General features: G+C 44.8%; 1 long non-coding RNA gene across 1 annotated transcript; it reads left to right on the top strand.

The window, feature by feature from the left end:
• The first annotated feature begins 1,891 nt into the window (after nucleotides 1-1,891).
• On the top strand, nucleotides 1,892-13,141 carry LOC140455039 (uncharacterized). The gene is made up of 3 exons (XR_011952763.1): nucleotides 1,892-1,964; nucleotides 4,368-4,474; nucleotides 13,030-13,141. It is a non-coding gene; the product is annotated as an uncharacterized lncRNA (long non-coding RNA).
• The last annotated feature ends 3,459 nt before the right edge of the window (nucleotides 13,142-16,600 follow it).

Raw genomic sequence — 16,600 nt, 5'->3', positions numbered from 1 at the left:
AGCCTTTGTTACAAGGGACAAAGTATTGACCAACTAATAGGACTAAAGGCAGACAGGACCTAATGGCCTGGATCAAACATTTTTAAGGCAACTGACTGCAGAGATATTCAAGGCATCGATTGGAATATTCCAGAATCACGGGATACAGGAAGCATCCAGTGGATTGATGCACCTGTTCAAGAAGGGAAGGGAGACAGAAATCAGGAAACTATAGACTAGTTAGTTTAATATCTGTTTTTGTAATAAAGCAGAGTCGAATATTAAAGTAATAAATAGCAGGACATTTAGAAAAGCTTATCATTAAACATGGTAGACTGGGTTTTGTGAAAGAGACACGATGACGAATTTGTGACAGTTCATTGAGGAGATAACAAGCAGGGCTGAGAAAGGGCAATCCAATGATGTTCTGTATTTGGATTTTAGAAATGCAAATGATAAGGTGCTACAGAAAAGTTAATTGCATAATACAGGAGCTCACTGCTTCAGGGGTGACGTATTTGCATGGAATGAGGATTGGTTTACCACACTGGCTGTTGCTGAGACCTCACTTGGAGTACTGTACGCAATGTTAGCTCCCATATTTAAGAAGGGATAAACCAGTATTGGAGACCATTCAAAAAAAGATTCATCTAGCTACTTCAATGACAAAAAGGTTGACCTATCAAGAATTGCTAAACAGGTTAGGTCATTATACAATAGAATCTCAACAAACAGATTACATACAGTGTGGAAGCAGGCCCTTGGCCCAACAAGTCCACACCGATCCGCCGAAGCACAACCCACCCAGACCCATTCCCCTACATTTACCCCTTCACCTAAAACTACAGGCAATTTAGCATTGCCAATTCACGTAACCTGCATTTTTTTTGGATTGTGGGAGGATACCGGAGCACCCAGAGGAAAGCCACGCAGACAACGTGCAAACTCCACACAGAGAGTCACTTGAGGCAGGAATTAAACCCAGGTCTCTGGCATTGTGAGACATCAGTGCTAACCACTGTGCTACCCACATAATATAAGGGGTGATCTTATGGAAACAAGATTCTGAGGAGCTTGACAGGGTAGATGTTGACGAGATCTTCTAGCACCAATGAAGTCTCAAACCAGGGGACATTACATAAGGGAACATTCATTTTGTAAAAAATGTAAAGATTTATTTTCTCTCAGTGAATGGCTAGAATTTTCGAGCCCAAACAATTATGAAAGTTAAATGTGGTAGGGGAATGGATCTGGTTGAGTTACTCTTCAGAGGGCTGTGTGGCTTGTTGGCCGAAGGGCCTGTTTCCACACAGTAGGGAATTTATGATTCTATCTCAAATTATTCTAAAAGAGGGCAGATAGATTTTTGAAGTATTGAGCAGTTGAGGGCTATGCAGATCAAGCATAAAAGAGGTGTTGAGATCTGGGTTGGCCCAGCCATGATCTGATAGAATGGGGGAACAAGCTGGAGGGGATGAATGCCCTACTCCTGCTCCGATTCCTTGAGGGTCCATTTCATGCTTGTTTTATCTCCAAAGAAGAGTGTGATACAATGTGCTGAACATCTCAGATGTTGTGAAAATGGGGTGTTTATGTACTGGCTCATTTGGCATTGGTTCATCAATCACAGCTATACAGTCATGAGTAGGAAGGCAATTCCCTCCATGAATAAAGGAAATCTACTGCAGAGCTCACACAAAGGGATCCGTCCCCTCAGTAAACTCTCCCATCACATTACCCAACATATCAGCAAAAGCAGGACACACTGCGCATGCTCTAGCCTACAAAGGGACCCCGGGTGATTGATGTCAGCACCGGACCAATGAAAGGACGGTGAGCGGAGCTGGAGGACCTAGCGGGCGGTTGGTCCTCCAACCAATCAAAGTGAACGAGGGGCAGAACTAGACTAAACACGTGATCACCCTCGCGCGCGGCCTAGAGTAGCTGTAATGAATGCTCGGGAAGTTATGGAGCGAAAGGATACGGTAAGGAAAGAAATAAATAAACAGAGGGAAACGGGAGAAGGACTGTTGCTATGAGCGGAGAGTTTTTACAAACATGTTGTGCACGTCCGAAAACACAAATTTGAACATCCCAGTCCCGTGTTTGGAGTAAACGGGGCTGCAGGCCTGAGTGAGTGTGGCTTGTTGGGGCCATCTTTATTTGGGGCAACGATTCAGTGGACACGTGCGCAGCCGCCATCTTTGTAGGGGGCAAGGTGCAGCCAGGCGCATGTGCAGCCTTTCTCTGGTACAGAGTCATTGGGCAGGATTTACACAGAGCACATTCAAACTCAGAGAATTGGATGTTTATTTCTGGATTTGTTTTGTCATTCATTTAAATGACTTGCTATCGTAACTGAGTTTGCATGTCATTCAAAATTTGAGGTATTGTGCATAGTGAAGAAGGTTACTTCAGGTTCCAGTGAGATATTGATCAGATACGGATGAATTGAGATAAATGTGAGATGCTGCATTTTGGAAAAGCAAGTCAGGGCAGGACTTATACACTAGGGGAAAGTGAAGACTGCAGATGCTGGAGATCAGAGCTGAAAAATGTGTTGCTGGAAAATCACAGCAGGTCAAGCAGCATCAAGGGCTCATGTCCGAAACGTCTATTCTCCTGATCTTTGGATGCTGCCTGACCTGCTGTGCTTTTCCAGTGTGAGAGGTAATTTCGGTTTAAACTTTAAGATGTGCCTGGACCACAGACTGATCTATAATAAAAGACAAAACTTTTGTTTCTTTTCTAAAACATTTTTTATACTCAAAAGTAGAATAGTTTAAATTGTGCAGAATGCTGACAATTTGTGAGCAGAGTAAAAACAAACAGGCCCTTGATTGATGAAACCATTAACACAGGCAGGGAAGGATGAGTCCTTGACTGATAATACTGCAGGGTGAGAGAAACAACTTTGGAGACTCTGAAGACTTTGTGATAAGGGTGCAAATCAAAGAATAATGATGTTTTTAAGAATGTGAACCTCATGGCTCGTTAGAGCCAGGGAGGGGAGGGTCTGGAGGCATTTGTTGCAGACTTTGTGATAAGGGTGTAAATCGAAGAATAATGATGTTTTTAAGAATGTGAACCTCATGGCTTGTTAGAGCCAAGGAGGGGAGGGATTTGTACTGTATATAATGAGAAACTTTGTAAGCCTCAGCGCGCCTTTTACTCAGAAGGCTGCCCGACTCTGCAGACTTGCTAATAAAACTTTGTTTTCCTGAATTTGTCTAGAGCGATTATTAAGAAGCGATTTTCGTTTCTAACATCCAGCAACACATTTTTCAGCCCAAGACTTATACACTGAATGGCAAGGCCCTGGAGACGCTTGCAGAACAAAGAGACCTTGGACTGCAGGATCATAGTCCTTGCAAGTCAAGTTGCAGGTAGATAGGATGATGAAGAAGGTGTTCAGTGTATTTTCCTTTATTGGTTAGAGCATTGAGTATAGGATGTGGGAGGTCATGTTGCTGTACAGGATATTCGTGAGGTCACTTTTGGAATATTGTGTGCAATTCTGGCCTGCCTCCTATCGGAAGGGTGCTGTGAAAATTGAAAGTTTTCATAAAAGACTTACAAGGATGTTGTTAGGGTTGGAGGATTTGAGTTGTAGGGTGAGGCATAAAAGGCTGCGGCTGTTTTCCCTGTAGTGCCATAGGCTGAGTGGTGATGTTATGGAGGTTTATACAATCATGAAGAGCATGAACAGAGTAAATGAACAAGATGTTTTCCCTGGAGTAGTGGTGTCCAAAAGTAGAGGACATTGCTTTAGGGTGAACGGGGCAAAAATTCAAAGGGGCCTAAAGGAAAACTCTTTCATGCAGTGGGTGGAATGAGCTGCCAGAGGAAGTGGTGGAGGCTAGTACAATTAAAACTTGTTGAAGGCATCTAAATAGACACATGATCTGATTAGGAAGCGTTTACAGGGATATGGGCCAAGTGCTGGCAAATGGGAATAGATTAGGTTCGGATACCTGTTTGGCATGGATGAGTTAAACCGAAGGGTCTGTGTCAGTGCTATACATCTCGATGACAGTGGGATCATAACAGCTTATACAGCTTTGCTTCATCTCTGGGCTCCCTTATGAGCACTTTGTCAATATCAAACTTGCTCAGTATCGAACAATGGGTGTATTTTTGGTCTGTTTAGTATTTTACGATTACTTTTACAGACATTTTTGTAAGTTAATTTTTCACTGCCGCCCAGCTCCTGACAATGTGCTGCTTATTAGTTTTTTTCTGGAAAATCTTTGACAGTCAAGAATTCTTTTTTCCAATAAGCAAGTGCATTTTCCTTCCATTTCTAACTATCAAATTCTGCACCATTTTCATTCCCTGTAATCCATTTTGCACTCCCTGAAACATCAACTGTGTTTCTCCTTCCACAGATACCAGTGATTAATGTCAAAGCCCTGCTGCCTGTGGAGAGGGTGATGTTTGACTTTCTTGTACAGCTGCAGTTTGTGTGGTGAAGGTGCTCCCACAATGTGGTTGGGTAAGAGACATTACAGAGTATTCATTCAGCAACAGTGATGATTTGAAGATAATGTCCAAATCAAGAACAGTTTGTAGTTTTATTATCCTGCTTATAATTTCACAAAAATATTATTGGGAACTTTAGACATAAGGCCAGAGAAGGATGATATTCGGTCGTGACCAAAAGCATTGCCAAATAAGCAGGTTTTGAGGAATGCCTTAAAGGGGGAAAGCAGACCTGTGAGGTTTTAGCTGCGAATTTCAGACCTTGTTGCTTTGGCAACTGTAAAAGCAGCCACACAGATGCAGTAATGAATTAACAGGTCATTGAGAGTCTCGAACAGAATGGGTTGTCGAGGTCTCAAAGGGTTGAGATGCAGCGAGCTAGGGATGATCACAATCACGAATTAAATCAAGAGTGAGAATTTTAAATTGAGGGATGTGGTCCGGATGCTGGCAGGTGAGACGCAATTGGGTTGGGATATCTGGTCAGCATGGACGGGTTGGATTGAAGGGTCTGTTTCCATGCTGTACATTTCTGTGGCTCTATCGTTGATTATGAATAGGAGCCTTTTGATGGATCAACAAGTTTTGGTTCGAGGGAGTACTTGGGCAGCAGAGATTTAGTTTTTCTTGAGATTACAGGGAGGTTGAATGTGGGAAGCTGGCCAGGAGTATGTTTGGATAATGAAGTTTGGAGATAACACAAGATGGATGAGAGTATATGAGCTGAGACAAGGGTAGAATCAGCTAGAATTAGTGATCTTGTAGTGGGACTGGGCTGTCACCCTCACCTCACCTCTGGGATTCACCTGGTTGTCAGGTTGTGAATCAGGGCGGTAACACAATCGGGGGCTGAGTGGTCCTGGTGGAGCCTAAAATGAGTGTTGCTCAGCTGGCTGTTGCTGAGCAGCTGCTGCTTGGTAGCCCTGTTGATGACATTTTCCATCACTTTACTGCTGATCGAGTGTGGACTGATGGAGGGAAATTGGCTGCGTTGGATTGCGCTGTGTTTTTGTGTTGAACATCCATGGGCAATGTGTCACATTGTCGGTAGATGCCAGGGCTGGAGCGGTACGTGACTTGGTGGGTGGCAAGTTCTGGAGCACAAGCTATCAGTGTTATTGCCAGAATGTTAGCAGGACCCATAGCCTTTGCACTACTTAACCATTTCCTGATGTTATTCAAACTCAACCGAACTGGCTTCAAACTCACATCTGTGATGTTAGAAACCACTGGAGAAGGCTAAGATGGATCATCCCACTTTGCACTTCTGGCTGAAGATTGCAGCAAATGCTGTCATCTTATCTGGTGCATGGGTGTGAGGCTCCTCCATCAGTAAGGGTGGGGATATCTGTGATGCTTCCTGCAGTGAGTTGTTTAATTGTTCATCACCGTTCACAACTGGGTGTGGCAGAACTGCAGAGCTCTGATCTGTTCCGTTGGATGTAGGATCCCTTAGCTCTGTTGCTTGCTGCTGATGCTGTTTGATATGCAGGTAGTTCTGTTTGGTAGCTTCACCAGGTTGGCACTTCATTTGTAGGTCTGCCTGGAGCTGCTCATGGCATGCCCTCCTTTCCTGTCCATTGTGATGGGTGAGAGCAGGATTTACAAACCCATGAGATTACAGATTGTGCTGGAGCACAGTTCTGCTGCTGTTGATGTCCCACAGTCCCTCAGAGATATCCAGTTTGAGATCCTGCATCTCTTCAAAGTCTGTCCCAATTAGAACGATTATAGTATCACTCAACACAATGGAGGTTTTTCTCAACTTTAAGGCAAGACTTTGTCTCCAAAAGGAATGTGTTATGGTCGCTCTTACCGATACTGTCATGGCCAGATGTATCTGCAGCTGGTCAATTCATAACAATGAGATCAAGTATGTTTTTCCCTCTTGTTGGTTCCCTCACCACCCGCTGCAGTCTCAGTTGAGCAGCTATATATATCCTTTAGGACCTGGCCAGCTCAGTCAGTAATTCTGTTGCAGAGTTAGTCTCGATTGTGGACATTGAAATCCTTTACCCAGAGTACATTTGACACCATTTTATTGCCTCAGTGCTTCCTCCAAATGTTGTTCAACATGAAGGAGAAGTGATTCATCAGCCAAGGGTGGATGGGACGTGGTAATCAGCAGGAGCCATGAGACCTCCTGGTCTCTGGAGTCAATGCTGTGTCCTCCCAGGACAAATCCTCCCTGTCTGTACACCACTGTGCCACCACCTCTGCCTGGTCTGTCCTGCCTGTGGGACAGGACATATCCAGAGATTTCAGGAGAAAGTGAAGACTGCAGATGCTGGAGATCAGAGTCAAGAGTCTGGTGCTGGAAAAGCACAGCAGGTCAGGCTGATGAAGTGTTTAGGCTCGAAACGTCGATTCTCCTTCTCCTCGGATGCTGCCTGACCTGTTGCGCTTTTCCATCACCACACACTCAATATCTTGGGATGGTGATGGTGGTGTCTGGTCATTGTCTGTAAGGGTTGATTTCATGTGTATGAATATGTCAGGCTGTTCCTTGATTGGTCTGTGAGACAGCTGTCCACATTTTGGCACCAAACTCCAGATGTTAGTGAGGAGGACGTTGCACCATCGAGAGGGCTGATTCTGTGATTGTATTAGATGGTGCCTTCTGAGATGCCGAGTGGTCCATCCAGTTTCATTCCTTTGTTGAGACTTTGCAGTGAATAATACAGTGAGTAGTTTGCTGGGCCACTGTCAGATTGGCAGGATGTTTTTCACCATTGACAATGGTTCTATAGAGATCAGGAGATTCCTAATTCCAGTTATTTTTTCTTGAATTCAGATTCCACCATCTGCCAAGATGGGATTCAAACCAGGACTTCAGTCGTTCGTTTTAATATTTTGGATAAAATTTAAATACATTAGGTTTGTTCACTCACTTTAAGTATCACTTACCCAGGTTTTGTTTCTTTGTGAAACACTGTCCATCATTCTGTCTCCTCCATCCTTCTCTCCAGCAACAAGAGTTTGGAGCACATGGAGTTTTTCTGTCACTAAGACTGAGATAATCCGATCTGGAGCTTCCCTCCCTCCCAATAGCCCGCCAAGCCAAACTGCGTCACGTAGTGTTCCTAGTTTTTGTCCTAAACCTACATCTTACTCCAGTCTCTTGTCAAGCCTTATCACAGCTCACCTTGACCCTTTACCCTAATCTCACTAAACTACAGACTTTCCAACTCTCTTTCCTCCTCCTCATCAGTCCCCCTCACCGATTCACAGATATTGTTCCTTGTTCTGTCTTTTCTGGTTATGTCCTTCTCTCCCAAAATCCTGCTACATCTCCACTCTCCCTTTCCTTTCTGAATTCCTTGTATTTGGTGTCCTTGGTCCCTTCTGTATCTCACGTACATACTGCCAGGAGGTGACATTGTGCAAAAGTGCCATGTTGGGTTTCACATGTACACTGACGATGCCCAGCTCTCCCTCCCCATCATCCCTCTCCACTACTCCACTGTTATTCAGTTATCAAACTGCTTACCACATTCCCACTACTCGATTAGGTGCAGTTTCCTCCAATGAAACATTGTAGTGGTTAAACCCATTGCCTGACAAATTCCTTCCCCTTACTGCTAAGCCTCTCCCTCTCACTGGGCACTATGCAGCAGAACTACACCCTTCACAGTATTGCAGTTATATCTGACCCCAAGCTAACCTTCTGATCAGACATCTACACAATCCCAAACACCAGGAATTCCAATCTCTTAAACGTTGCTTGTCTCCTCCTTACCCCAGCTCCATTGCGACTGAAACCCCTTACCCGTGTCTGTGTTGCATTAAACGTGACGAATCCGAAACAGAACCCTTGATTCTGTGACTGACTCAGAATCTGGTTTCAAACTTCCCTCTCAGTATTTACCCTCAGACACATCAGTATTTATTCTGTCAAACCCCTTAAGAATCTGGTGGTGTGGTCTGATCGTAGATGGTGGAAATGGCAGAGGATGATGTGTTGTATCTGTGTGGAAGGTAAGGACTGGGGGGGAGGGGAGGGGGAGGTGTTCTATCCTTGTTGCAGTTGGAGGTGTGGGTTTCAAAGGCAGAGGTGCGGGAAGTGGAGGAGATATAGTGGATGGTGTTGACCACATGGTAGGGGAAATTGCAGTCCTTGAAATACGGGGCCATTTGGTATGTTCTGGCCTCACTGGAACATTGCAGTAAGCATGAGACAGAGATGTTGGCCAGGGAACAGGCTCGTGTGTGAAAGTGGTAGGCAGCTGGAAGCTCGGGGTCTGTTTTTGCAGCAAAACGTAGATCATCAGTCGCCATTTCCGCCACCTCCACTGAGATGCTGCCAGACACGGGTTCCTGTCCCCTCCATTAACAGATATGCGCCCTCCCAGCCAGATCGTAATCCACTCCTTTGTCTTTCCAAATGTTCTGGTCTCTCTTTTGGTTCTGTCCCTGCCTATTATTTACTCTTTAACCCCTACCTCCTGCAGTACAAAGATCTGCAGATTAGTTGAATTGGCCAAGCTAAATTTCCCATAATGCTCAGGAATGTGTAGGTTAGGTTCATTAGTCAGGAGAAATATACAGTAATGTGGCAGGGGAATGGGTCTGGGTGGGATACCCTTCGGAGAGACGCTGTGGAGCCTTTGGGCCGAATGGTCTGTTTCCACACTGTCAGGATTCTAATTTTCCCAGCTCCCATCGGTTCTGAGGAAGGGCCACTGGACAGATTTCTGTTCCCAGATGCTGCCAGACCTGCTGAGCTTTCCCACCACCTTCTGCTTGTTGTTCCTGATTGACACCATCCATACACCTTCTGGGTTTGATTCAGAGAGGGGGATGATCCCACCACTGACCTCACAATGGGGTCAAGCTGATTGGTGGAAGTTTCGGACCAATAGGAAAAGGTGGTGGGACTGGTGGACCAAGTGGAACCAGCTGGTCATCCAAACAATGGGAGTGAATGAGGGGCGTGGCCAGTGGTATGACACGTCACCAGTAACTCTGCCTGTGCAGCGCCACGTGACACGGCCGTCGGTGAATGTGGGAGACGCAAACAGGGAAGGGGAGATTGGCCTCAGAGACAGGGAGATAATGAGTCACTTTAGACTGGGAAGTTTTAATTACACACTGTGCGGTTCGTAAATCTGAATTAGAAACTCTTAATCCCGCATTTGCAGCAGATGGGAAAATGGCTGCAGCCCTCAGGCGGTGAAAGGTCCTGGGATATGGCCGCTATTTTTATTGGGGGTAAGGTACAGTGAGGCGCATGTGCATGTCCCCTTCCTCGGATTTGGGGGGGAGGGGGCATGCAACTTGAAGAGAGGCATTTACACATCAAGCACATACTAAGAAAAAAATATGTCTTTATATTCTTCCTGCACTGACTGAGAGTTTTGTTTTGTGAATTCATTGCATAGGATATTAAATCAGAATAATTGAGCCTGGGATCTCAAAAGCAAGTTTTTACAGTCAATGGAGTCATCAGGATCTGAATAACAATGGCATTTAACTGTGGAAGGAGAAAGGTTTGTCTGTTCTGTTTGTGAGAAAATATCTCCAATATTTTTGTTAAGCAGAAAGATGTGGTTGGATCATCCTTTGGGTGTGTGCTCTGTTCTGGGCCCTGCAGCTGAGGAAGGAGGTATTGGCCTGAGAGGGAGCACAGATTTATCCAAATTATCTTTGTAAGAACACTCAGATTTAGACCTAATCACCCACTTCATGATGTTAACCTGTAAACTTCATATTTTCAATTACATGCCAACTTCCCATTAAAAGTCCTTTTGGACTCAAATTCCAGTACCTTTTCAGGTGGAATGTTCCAGCTTCTGACAACTGTCTGTTCATTCAGAAACTGCTGAGGTCCATGTTGACTCTGGGTTACAAAGGACTGAATTGAAAGATGAGGTGCTGTCCCTGAGCTCCCATTGAGATGCATTGGAACAGTACAGGAGGCTGAGGGCAGTGTAGGTGTGAGCAGACAATGAAATTGACAGGGCTGCACTGTGAGGGCTGTTTGGCTCAATGAGAGTGTTCTGGAGTTGGGTGTAAACAGAGTGAGGTGAGAAAGGGAGAAGGTGAAGCTGAAACTCCGTTTTCGTTCAGGCCATTCAGAAATTCACATTCCCAATGGGAACAGCCAGTTTTTAAGTGATACCTGCGGAGTATTTGTTAACAGTTTTCAAAGTATTTTTCCTGAGGGCAGTTGAGAGTTAACCACATTGCTGTGGGTCTGGAATCGCATGTAGGCCAGACCAGGTGAGGATGACCGTTTAGTCCCCACATGACATTAGTGAACCAGATGAGTTTCTAACAATTGACAATAGTTTCATGGTCATCATTCACTTTTTCATTCTAGATTGTATTGAATTCCGATGCTGCCATCAGCCATGTTGGGATTCTAACCCTAATCCTCGGAACATTGCACATGTCACTCATCTGGCAGGAATACCATTAAGCCATTGCCTCCCTTTTTTTAGCAATGTTTAAAAGAAAGTTCCATCATTCTACGTGTACAATGTGAGATAAAATACTGCAACGTCCATGTGTCAGCCTCTACAAAAGGTGAATCAACAGAAATTTGTTTGAGGGTGAAATATTTCACGTTTTTGGGCCAGTTTATTAAACAAAAATGAATCTAAATAAAAATCTTAAGCCACGGCCATGTAATTTCTGAAGCCGGAGGGGTGGTGGATTACAGAGACAGGGAGGGTTGTGGGGCCAGAGGGGGTTGTTGTCCAAACATCACTGTGGTGTACATGGACTGCAGCAATTCAGGCAGGGGGTTAACCACCACTTTCTCCAAGACAAGTAAAGGTGGCCAATAAATCCTGGTCTGGGCAGCAAAGGCAACCCCCAGTGAATAAAACCAAGCAGTGACCTCTCTGAGCTGACTTGCTGTGAAGTTAAAAACCTCTCTGGAAATGGAGTGGGCAGAGAAGAGAAACAGAGACATTTCACAGCTGCCCTCAGAGAGACCTCATCCTTGGATGCACTCAGAGCCGGGGATCAGCTCAGTGAATTTCAGTCTCTTCAAATATCAATCTTAGTTGATTTTATTTTATTGAATCTACAATCGTGAGTCAGGTGAGGATTTCTTTTTAATGTCTTAGGGTCTCTTGATTAAATGTTTAAGATATAAAACGTAAGCATTAAGTTATTCTCGGGCAGTATTTTCCGAGCAGTAAGACTGTCCCTTTGTCTTGGTCTGTAGATTGTTAAGGCGGAGAGATGGCCTGTTGGAGAGTGGCGTGCTGTTCCTGTCGGATGTGGGAAATTAGGGAGAGTTTCAATGATCCTGATGATTGTCTGCAGCAAGTGTGATTGCAAATCCTATTGGAACGCATGGATTGGTGGAGGACTGATTAAAGGCAGTGAGGAATTGACAGGAGCCGGGGGGGTGTGATAGGTCGCAGTGTCCGGATTGCAGGATATTGCAAATACAGTAAGGTAGATGGGTTACCTCCAGGAAAGCTAGGAGGGGTAGGTCGGTACTGCAGGAGTCTCCTGTGGCTGTCCCCATCTCAGACAAGTATACTGTTTTGGAAAATGTAGGTGGGAATAGACTTTCAGGGGAATGTAGCACTGACAGCCAAGTTACTGGTACTGAGACTGGCTTCTAACATAATGTGAGATATATCCAGTTCCACACGATCGATGGTGATAGGGTACTCTCTAGTCAGAGGCACACACTGCCGTTTCTGCAGCTGACAGTGAGAGATCAGAATGGGTGGTGCTGCCCTGGTGCCAGTGTCAAGGATGTCTCACAGAGGGAGAAGAATATTCTCAAAAGGGAAAATAACCAGTGGGAGGACATTATACATTGGTACCAATGGCATAGGAAGGAGAAAGCATGACGAGCAGGGAGATTTGCTCGTGTCACTCGGGAGGCATTAATCCAGTGAGGGAGTCGGGGTAATCCTAAAGAGATAGTGAGCAAAGAGGTGAGCCTGATGCTGGTACTGTTCACCGGTTAGACTGTCAAGGCAGGTAAGAGCAAGTCAAAGAATGAGGTGGGACGGACCAGTTGCACTGCATTTATTTCATTGCAATAGACCTGGCAGGTCAGGCAGGTGGGCTCAGGGTATGGTTTTGAACATGGCAGCAATATTACAGCAATTACACAGGCATCACTCAGGGATGGATAGGACTACCAGCTTAATGTTCCAGGGTATAGATGCTTTAGCAAGGATAGAAAGGGGCCAACAGAGCAGGGAGAGAGGTGTTTTTGATTAGAGATAACATTATGGCTTGGCTTCGGGAGAATATTCCTGGGAGTACATCCAGGCAAGTTGTTTGGTTGGCACTGAGAAATAAGAAAGGAATGACCATCTTACTGGGACTGTGTTGTAGATTCTCTCCCAATAGTCAGCGGAGAATTGATAAACAATTTTACCAGGAGACCTCCGTTATCTGTAAGAATAATATGGCTGCAATGATAAGTGGTTTTAATTTTATCAACATGGCCTCGGAGTGCTGTAGTGTTAGGGGCTTGGATGGAAAGGTATTTGTTCAGTGTGTACGACAACATTTCAGATTCAGTTTGTAAGTTGTACCTACTAGAGAAGGAACAAAGCCTGACCTATTTTCTTTATTCATTCACAGGATGAGGCTGTCACTGGCTCGGCCAGCATTTATTGCTGTGTTTACCCAGAGGGCAGTTAAGAGTCAACCACGTTGCTATAGATCTGGAGTCCCATGCAGACCAGACCAGGTAAGGATGGCATTTTCCTTGCCTAAAGGTCATGAGTGAACCACATTGGTTTTTCCAACAATTGACAATGGATTCCTTGTCATCACTAGATTATTTTTTCCAGATATTTATTGAATTCACGTTCCAAAATCTGCTGTGATGGGATTCAAACCCGGGTCCCCAGAACGTTATCTGGGTCTCTGGATTAACTATCTAGCGATAATTCCACTCCGTCATCACTGCCTCTTAGGAAATGAGGCAGGGTGAGTGACTGAGGTATCAGTGGGGCAGCGCATCAGCACCAAAGATCCCACAGTATTGTGGCTCAGTGGTTAGCGCTGCTTCCTCAGCACCAGGTACCTGGGTTTGTTTCCAGTCTCGGGCGACTGTCTGTGTTGGAGTTGGCCCATTCTCCCCAGTGTCTGTAAGGGCTTCCTTCAGGTGTTCCAGTTTGCTCCCACAGTCCAAAGATGTGTAGGTTAGTTGGATGAACCATGTTAAATTTCCCATAATGTCTAGATGCAGTATATGAGGTTTTGGGATGTGCAGGCAAATCTCTGCCTGATGTGAAAAGATCCTTTTGGGATCTTGGACAGAGGTCAGAGGGAGGTGTGGCCGCATGTTTTACATCTCCCATGGCGGTAAGGGAGGGTCAAGGTTATGGAGGGTGGGTTGGTGGGAGGGTGTGGACCGAACAAGGAAGGACCAGTGGGAATGGTCTCTGCGGAACACAGATAGGGGTGGGGAGGGAAATATGTCTCTGGTGGTGGGGTCTGACTTTAGGTAACAGAAATAACTGAGGTTAATGCGCTGTATCTGGAGATTAGTGGGGTGGAAGGTGAAGACCGCAGGGTTATATTCTTTATTGTGGCTGGAGGGGTGGGGTAAAGGCGGAGGTGCGGGAAGTGGAGGGTATGTGTTGGATGGCATTGTTGATCAAGTCAGAGGAAAATTACGGTCCGTGAAGTAGGCCTTTCTGGGATGTCCTGGAGTAGAATCCAAAGAGATTAAACACATATATCACAGACAAAAGATTAACTAGACCAGAGAATAGGACCCCTTAAAGGTCAACAAGGGTGTCTATGGAACCACGGGGGGTGCGAAAGATATGCAGATATTTCACTTCATTTTTACTGGAGAAGTATATGGAAGCTCGAGAGTTTGGAGAAATAAACAGTGATAACTTGAAAAGTGTCCATGTTACAGAGGAGGTGGTACTGGATCTCTTAAATCGCATCAAGGTGGATAAAGCCCTGGAACCTGATCACGTGTATCCTGGAAAATTCTGGAAATCTAGAGAAGTGATTGTTGGGCCTCTCCTGAGGTATTTGTATCGTTGATAGCGACAGGTGAGGTGCCATTATTTTTAAAAGGTGGTAAGGAGAGGCCATGGAACAAGAGAACAGTGAGCCTGAAGTCAGTGGCAGGCAAGTTGTTGGAAGGGATTCTGAGGGACAGGATATCCATCTATTTGGAAAGGTAAGGAATGACAGGGAGAGTCAATATGGCTTTGTACATGCACAATTGTGTTTCACTAACTGGAGTGAGTGTTTTCAAGTGACAAATAAAATTGATTAAGCCAGGCGGTGAACGTTTATATGGACATTCAACAGGTTCCACAAAGCAGACTGGTTAGCAGGGTTAGATAACATGGAATGCAGGGAGAGCAAGCCATTACAAAACTACCGTGAAGGTAGGAGACAGAGGATGATGATGATGGAGGGTTGCTTTGCGGACTGGAGGCCTGTAAGCAGCAGTGTGCTGCAAGAATGGACATTGGGCCCTTAAATAAATGACTTGGATGTGAATACATGAGGTATGGTCAGTAGGTTTACATAAGACACCAAAATTGGAGGTGTCGTGGACAGTGAAGGAAGTTAATTTTGAATACAACAGGATCTTGAGCAGATGGGCCATTGGAGCAAGGAATGGCAGATGGAGTCCAATTTAGATAAATGTGAGCTGTTGTATTTTGGAAAGGCAAATTAGGGCAGGACTTTTACACTTAATGATAAAGTCCTGGGGAACGTTGCTGAACAAAGGGACCTTGGAATGCAGGTTCATAGTTCCTTGAAAGTAGAGTCACAGGGATGCGGGGTAGTGAATGCAGCATTTGGTATGCACCTCGTTATTGGTCAATGCATTGAACGCAGCTGTTGTAACATCATATTGTGGCTTTCCAGGGCGCTGATTACAGCTCTTCTGGAATTATGTTTTCAGTTCCAATCTCCCTGTTCTTGGAATAATGTTGAGAAACTTGAAATGGTTCAGAAAACATTTGCAAGGATTTTGCCAGGGTTGGACGGTTTGAGCTATTGCGAAAGGCTGAATTGGCTGGGAGTATTTTCCCTGGAGGGTGGGAGAATGAGAGATGATCTTATAAAATCATGAAGGGCACTGATAAGGTGAGCAGTCACAGACTTTTTCCCAAGTTCGGTGGGTCCAGAACTAGAGGGTACAGGCTTAAGGTGAGGGAAAAGATTTAAAAGGGATCTAAGGGGCATCTTGTTCATGTTGAGGGCATTGCATGTATGGAATGAACTGCCAGAGGAAGGGGTGGAGGCTAGTACAATTGCAGCATTTAAAAGGCATCTGATTGGGTACATGAAGAGGAAGGATTTAGAGGGATAAGGCTGAACCGCTGGCAAATGGGACTCCATTAACGCTCTCCGTTATTGGTCAATGCATTGAATACAGAAGCTGGGACGCCATATTGTGGCTGGACAGGACATTGGTTAAGCCACTTCTGGAATTCTGTTTTCAGTTTGAATTACTCTGTTCTTGGAAGGATGTTGTGAAACATGAAAAGGTTTGGACAAGATTTACAAAAACGTTGCCAGAATTGGATGATTTGGCCTATGGGGAGAGGCTGAATAGGCTGGGGCTATTTTCTCTGGTGAGTCAAAGACTGAGAGGTGACTTCATGGAGATTTATAAAATCACGAGGGGTGTGAATAAGGTGAGCAACCGGGGTCCTATTTCCTCAGGTTAGGTGAGTCCAAAACTAAAGCACCTGGGTTTAAATTGAGAGGGGAAACATTTAAAAGGTATCTAAATGGCAATGTTTTCAAGCTGAGTGTGGTGTGTGTATGGGAGGGGCTACCAGATGAAGTAGTGAAGGCTGAAAAACCAAGACATTTTAAAAGGCTTCCAATTGGGTACATGAATAGGAAGGGTTTTGATGGATGCAGGCCAAAAGCTGGTAAATGGGAATCCATTAGTTTAGGATTCCTCGTTGGCACGGACGAATTGGACCGAAGGTCTGTTTCTTTGATCTTAATAAATTAAGATGCATTCCTCTCTTTTGTGGAGAGCTAGCTGAAGCACAGATAATTATCCTTGGAGCTGAGAAGGTGAAGCAGTGATTTTGATCTGGGACAGATTTGGTTCCAAGATCTTGAATTTGCAGAGAGAGAGAGGAATTGTTAATACGGTCACAATTTTTAGTAACTACTTTCAAGTAATTGGCAAATAATACAAGGT

Source organism: Chiloscyllium punctatum, chromosome 30, assembly GCF_047496795.1.
Source record: "Chiloscyllium punctatum isolate Juve2018m chromosome 30, sChiPun1.3, whole genome shotgun sequence".
Classification (NCBI taxonomy): Eukaryota; Metazoa; Chordata; class Chondrichthyes; order Orectolobiformes; family Hemiscylliidae; genus Chiloscyllium; species Chiloscyllium punctatum.
Note: the sequence above shows the minus strand (reverse complement) of the source record. Positions and strands in the feature narration are given on the sequence as shown.